This window comes from Haliotis rufescens, unplaced genomic scaffold (genome assembly GCF_023055435.1).
Source record: "Haliotis rufescens isolate VD_foot unplaced genomic scaffold, xgHalRufe1.0.p SCAF_11, whole genome shotgun sequence".
NCBI classification, from domain to species: domain Eukaryota; kingdom Metazoa; phylum Mollusca; class Gastropoda; order Lepetellida; family Haliotidae; genus Haliotis; species Haliotis rufescens.
The window spans coordinates 7,189,562-7,196,091 of NW_025963791.1; the positions used below are offsets into that span (position 1 = coordinate 7,189,562).

The 6,530-nt window shown below is 46.6% G+C and overlaps 1 pseudogene; it reads left to right on the plus strand.

Moving 5' to 3' along the window:
* LOC124134340 overlaps positions 1-4,541 on the plus strand; it is a 49,216-nt pseudogene extending 44,675 nt beyond the window's left edge.
* Positions 4,542-6,530: the final 1,989 nt, after the last annotated feature.

The following is a 6,530-nucleotide window of genomic DNA, read 5'->3' on the forward strand; positions in this document are numbered from 1 at the left end:
ACAATGTTTAAAGTCTGGCAGTGAAGCTGGTATACACTTAAGATCCCGGACGATCCGGGTTAGAATAGGTTTTCAGCAACCCATGCTTGCAGTGAAAGTCGACTATGCTTGTCGTAAGAGGCGACGAACGGGATCGGCGAGTGCGGCGTTAAACAACAAACAAACAAAACTTGAAAAAGTTTGAAAAATGAATTATGCAGGATGATAAATAGAATTTCTCCTATTTTTTTCTGTTTTTCTATGTCAAATTCATCAACATTTGGCAATGAAAGTTTAAAACGCCGAGGTCGAATGTTAATAATTGATATCAAAAGACACTCGGGAGACATCCTCTATTCCCATTCCATCCCATCCCTCATCTTTAGATATTCTCAGCTTGTGATGCTGATACGGAGGAGTAGAAGCCTCATCCACTCACTCCATCATAAGGGACACACCATTTAACATTCTGGAGGTTGACCCCGAGAATGTTGCTAGAGACATTTTGGATATTTTGGATATTTTGTCGTTCACTGCTTCAAAATATGCAATTCTATTCTGTGAAGAAATAAGCCGAGGTCTTCTTATTCAGAACACATTTTGTTTTTATCCATCGGACATGTCCAGCGAACAACTGATATTTGTAAAAGTTGAGAATCGTCTTTAGGTCTATTTTGGGATCGATCTTTTGATATTCAAGGTGAAGGTAAATTTTTTATAAGCATATATTTTTTCAAACAGTCGATCCCAAACTTGTCTCAAAGACAATCCTCTTTATGACCTTTAGATAGTACACACTATCATTTTTGTTTCAGCTACGTCCGTCACAGACTTCTGCTATGGTCGAATCAGCGACTTCTACCCAAGTCCCCACAGCTGTGCGGTGTACTTCATCTGTGTCAATGGAATTGCCCACCCGTTCACCTGTCTCGCGGGGTTACGCTTCAACCCTAAGGGCAAATTTTGCGACCGTGCGGCCAACGTCCCGTGCAACATTGCCCCCAACACACCCTTCACCAGCAAGAGTCCAACTATAAGTACAACCACCACAACGACTACCAGCACTTCGAGGTCAACTGTTCATCCGATAACGCCGAAGCCATATACACCAGTCTTTTCTACACAGAGGCCGTCTACACAGGAGCCTTCAACACAGAGGCCTTCTACACAGAGGCCTTCTACACAGATGCCTTCAACACAGAGGCCTTACACACAGAGGCCTTACACACAGAGGCCTTACACACCCAGACAAACCACGAGAAACCGTGAGTTCCACTTCCTTCCAATTTAATCGACTATATTTGATTTTTCATAAATTCATAAATTCGCAGTAATGTAAACTTTAAACCCAAACTAAAGTATCCGTAGTGCAGCATGTGTACATCTCTACAGGAAATTCCTTTACATCGATAAACACACCCAGACAAACCACTTGGAACAGTGAGTACTAATTCCGTCATGTGTTATCGACTACTTGTATACTACGGGTGACGGGTGGTCGATTCTCTGTGCAGAGTTGCGTCCATTTGGCACGCCAGAAACCTAAGTATGTTTGTGGGTTCGAATCCCGGTTCGCCACGATTATGTTTCTAGGTTTGTCAGCACCATACCCGTGCTCGTTGGTTTCACCGAAGTGGTAAACGTCTGAGACCTGCATCACTTCGGGCTTTCCTCCCACATTAAGCTGCCACGCCGTGATATAACTGGAATACCGTTAAAAGCGGCGTTAAAACCAACTCACTCACTCACTCTAGCCACCGCGTACCTTCTTGCGACTATCTAGTCACAATGTTCTTTCTACACAATGTGTATTATCTAACCGCAGTGTTCTATCTAGCCACTAAGTGTTTGTTTGTTGTTTCACTCCGCACTCAGCAACATTCCGGCTATATGACACTGGTATGTAAATAATCGAGTCTGGACCAGACAATCCAGTGATTGACATCATGAGCATCGGTCTACGCAATTGGGATACGATTATATGCATCTACCAAGTCAGCGAGACTGACCATCCGAACCCGCTAGTCGCCTATTACAAGCTTAGTCACCTCAGCCACGTTGTACTATAAAGCTAGTGTCCATGTATTAATATACTAACTACATGTCGTCATCTGTATGGAACTATATTTTTGTCCTTGGGTGAGATGGTCTGCCATTCGCAAGTAATTTTTTTGTTTCCTTCATCAGCCAGCAACACTTAAACATTCTATTCAGCTGATTTTACCCCTTTTAGTTTCAAACCATTTTAAAGCGTTTTATTAGTTCTTAGGTTAACTGATCGCTTTTCAACCCAACTTTATTTTGTTCACTTGTATCTGGCAATTATGGTCGAGAAATTCTAAAAACAAGAATTAAAATTCGGCCTACATTACAACAGGCAAGGTTTGATCACCTTGCTCAAGCCTAATAACGAAATCACCTCAGTGGTCTAGTGGTAGAGCGCCCGCCCGGAGATGCGAAGGGTTCGATCCCAGGCCGCGTCATACAAAAAGACGTTACAAGATGGTACTTGTTGTTACCCTGTCTAGCGCTCGGCATTAAGGGGCTAAAGCAAGGACTGGTTAGTATACTGTCTCTGAGTGGGGTACTCAAGTTAAACTGCGGCATGGTATCTCAGTGAGCTATCACTATCAATCGGCATCAGTCCGGACTCGTAGAAGCAGACACGCACACACGCTTGCACGTCGCTATATAAGTTCAATAATCTTGGACGCGACATTAAACCCCATTCCACCACCAAATAGCGAAACCGGCTCATTGGACAGATCGCCTGCATGGTACAGTGGACATAGCGTCTGCCCGGAGAATGGAAGGTCGATATGTCGATTCCCTGATCGCCTCCGTGGTGCAGTGGACAGAGCGTCTGCCCGGAGAATGGAAGGTCGATGGGTCGATGCCCTGATCGCCTCCGTGGTGCAGTGGACAGAGCGTCTGCCCAGAGAGCGGAAGGTCTATGGGTCGATGCCCTGATCGCCTCCGTGGTGCAGTGGACAGAGCGTCTGCCCGGAGATGGAAGGTCGATGTGTCGATGCCCTGATCGCCTCCGTGGTGCAGTGGACAGAGCGTCTGCCCGGAGAGCGGAAGTTCGATGGGTCGATGTCCTGATCGCCTCCGTGGTGCAGTGGACATAGCGTCTGCCCGGAGAATGGAAGGTCGATGGGTCGATGCCCTGATCGCCTCCGTGATGCAGTGGACATAGCGTCTGCCCGGAGAATGGAAGGTCGATGTGTCGATGCCCTGATCGCCTCCGTGGTGCAGTGGACATAGCGTCTGCCCAGAGAGCGGAAGTTCGATGGGTCGATGCCCTGATCGCCGCCGTGGTGCAGTGGACAGAGCGTCTGCCCAGAGAGCGGAAGTTCGATGTGTCGATGCCCTGATCGCCTCCGTGGTGCAGTGGACAGAGCGTCTGCCCGGAGAATGGAAGGTCGATGGGTCGATGCCCTGATCGCCTCCGTGGTGCAGTGGACAGAGCGTCTGCCCAGAGAGCGGAAGTTCGATGGGTCGATGCCCTGATCGCCTCCGTGCAGTGGACATAGCGTCTGCCCGGAGAATGGAAGGTCGATGGGTCGATGCCCTGATCGCCTCCGTGGTGCAGTGGACAGAGCGTCTGCCCGGAGAATGGAAGGTCGATGGGTCGATGCCCTGATCGCCTCCTTGGTGCAGTGGACAGAGCGTCTGCCTTGACAGCGGAATTCCGATGGTTCGATGGCCTGGCCGCGTCATACCAACAGATGTTAAAAGATGGTGCTCGGTGATATCCTGCATGGCGCCCGATATTAATGGGCTGAAACGAGAACATGTCTGCTGGGAGTCAGTATACTGTGTCTGAGAGGGGTATCCATGTTAGAACTGCGACATAATATCCCGCTGGTAAAACCGACACAAGTGTGGACAAGTACAACCAGCCACACAGACACACAGACACACAGACACACACGCATACACGTCGTTTCATAAGTGAAATGATCTTGAATGCCACGGCAAACCCAATTTCTCCTTGCCTAATGGAATTTCGTCACGATATGCCTGAAATATTGCCGATGTGACTTTAAATCTTAACTCACTCATTCATCAAGTAGAACCATCTTCCAGACTATCTTAGGACAGTGCCAACTCATTCTGCTTTCAAAGCACAACTGAGCACTTATCTTTTGTAATCTGTCTTTTAACTAACAGTGTATGCACCGTGAGCATATTATCGATGATCATTTATTATATTATTATTACTCACCCTAACCAAATGAGGCGTTGAATATTGTCGCGTATCATATTTGTATCAAACACAAACTAACACTACTAACCCATACTAACCTCTCTTCTACAGCTACTGCGATAAACATTGGGGACTTCTGTCAAGGCCGTGGCAACGGCCTATACCGTGACCCCTACATTTGCTCGAAGTACTACCAATGCAACATGCAGCTTGGCTTCGTACTCGACTGCCCTCCATACACGGCGTTCAACGAACTCACCCAGGCCTGCGACTTCCCGTACAAAGTGCCCGGATGTTGACGTCATCACTAACACCCGTCTGTGTGCTAATAAACCGGTGTCCCATTGTTGTTCAATTGTCTACGTCTATTGGGTGAGTGAGAGTATGGTTTAGAGATTATTAGTCGAAGGTGTTTCAGTATCATAATTGTCATACATTAGAAATGAAAAAGGATTCGAGCATTTGGCTAGGTGACCTATTTGCATATTTATTGGGTCGTGATACTAAGTTTACGAATTAATAAATCGCATCGATAACACTATCCATTATATACTTCAGAGCAAAATAAAGTACTCATCCATGTTTGATGGTGGCTAAATCCGTCATCTGACACAACGAAGTATTTGATTGACACCAACAAGTTGACAGAACATAATGACATGAAACTTTATTATGAACAATGACCTAATTCCATTTTTACTGCCGCTTCTCGGGGTTTACAATCAGCTTCGCTGTATCCACAACCACCACTGCGATCCTTGACGGGATACGTCCAATGGATGTCGTAGTTGTCACTCTATGGGCCATGTTTATAAAATCAAGGACATAAGAAACGTCACCTCAAATATATTTTTCAGTAAATTTTAAACCAATGTCAAAATACCTTTTAATATTTTATTTAACGTATCGCCTTAACGCAACATATTCAATGCTATCACAGACATGCGCAAAGTGCTCGGAAAAAGGGCATAACCCTTGCATAAATACCCGTATGCAAATCTGGTATAAAACGGGCACGAAAACGGGCATTGGCACATTCAGTTGCCAAAAGTGGCCATGACCCTATTAGTGAGTTAAGATTTAACGTCACATCGACAGTATTTCAGCCATATCGTCATGACCCTATTAACATTGGAACAGAGAGAAAGGGCAATTAGGCAACTCAGGCCCATGTTGATGGGATGATGGGTTGTTCGAGAAGGACGATACCCAGGTTAGTCAGCCGGTCAGGCAGACAGGTGGAACGGCAGACAGGCCCAGGAGAGGTAGACCCAGAGTTACCACCCCTTAGGAAGACCGCCATTTACGGCCGCGTCGCCTTAAGAAGAGCGCCATTTACGGCTGCGTCACCTTAGAAGCCGATACCTCACAGTGACGTCTTTGGGACGACATGCTCTTGGCCATCCCATCAGCAGAAATACTTTTTCACTGTGGTCTGAGAGCCTACCGATCATTCAAGGGCATGGCGTTAACGCGTGAATATTGTCGTCAGAGAACTGTTTAGCGGTGAGAGCAGGTTCCAACTCTTCAAAGCAGATGGCAGGATGCGTATTTATCGTTGGCCAGCGGAACGGACGGCACGTTGTTTCGTGCAGGAAATTGAACCACACGGTGGTGGCAGTGTGATTGTTGGTTGGTTTGTTATTTAACGCCGCACTCAACAATATTCCAGCTATATGACGGCGGTCTGTAAATAATCGAGTCTGGCCCAGACAATCCAGTGATTAATATCATGAGCATCGATCCACGAATTCGGGGCCGATGACATGCTTCAACCAAGTCAGCGAGCCTGACTACCCGATCCCGTTAGTAGCCTCTTACGACAAGCTTAGTCGCCATTTATGGCAAGCATGGGTTGCTGAAGACCTATTCTAACCCGGAATCTTCACGGGTCACCAGAATAAAGAGCCAGGATCCGGCCATTACATCTATATGGGATGTAGCTAGACAGCGCAGATGAACGTAATGACCGAACGATCGCACCCAAAAGTGAGGGAGATATGACAATCGGTTGGTTTGGGGAGAAAAGGGATAGAAAATCCACGTACAAATTGTGGGAATGCACACGCACGCACGCACGCACGCACGCACGCACGCACGCACGCACGCACGCACGCACACACACACACCTGTTCATAAATTGGACTTGTCCGACACTGCCGCGGTCGGATTCTATTCAGGGAGTCATTATTACTTAAATACGGGTTAATATTTTTAAAGGTGTCCTCCCATTAGTTAGACGTCCCAATAGTTAGACAGCTTATAACAACACTTTAAACGGTTGAGTGCACACTAATCCTTATGCTTGTTACCTCAGACTTTAAAATGGAATAGTCCA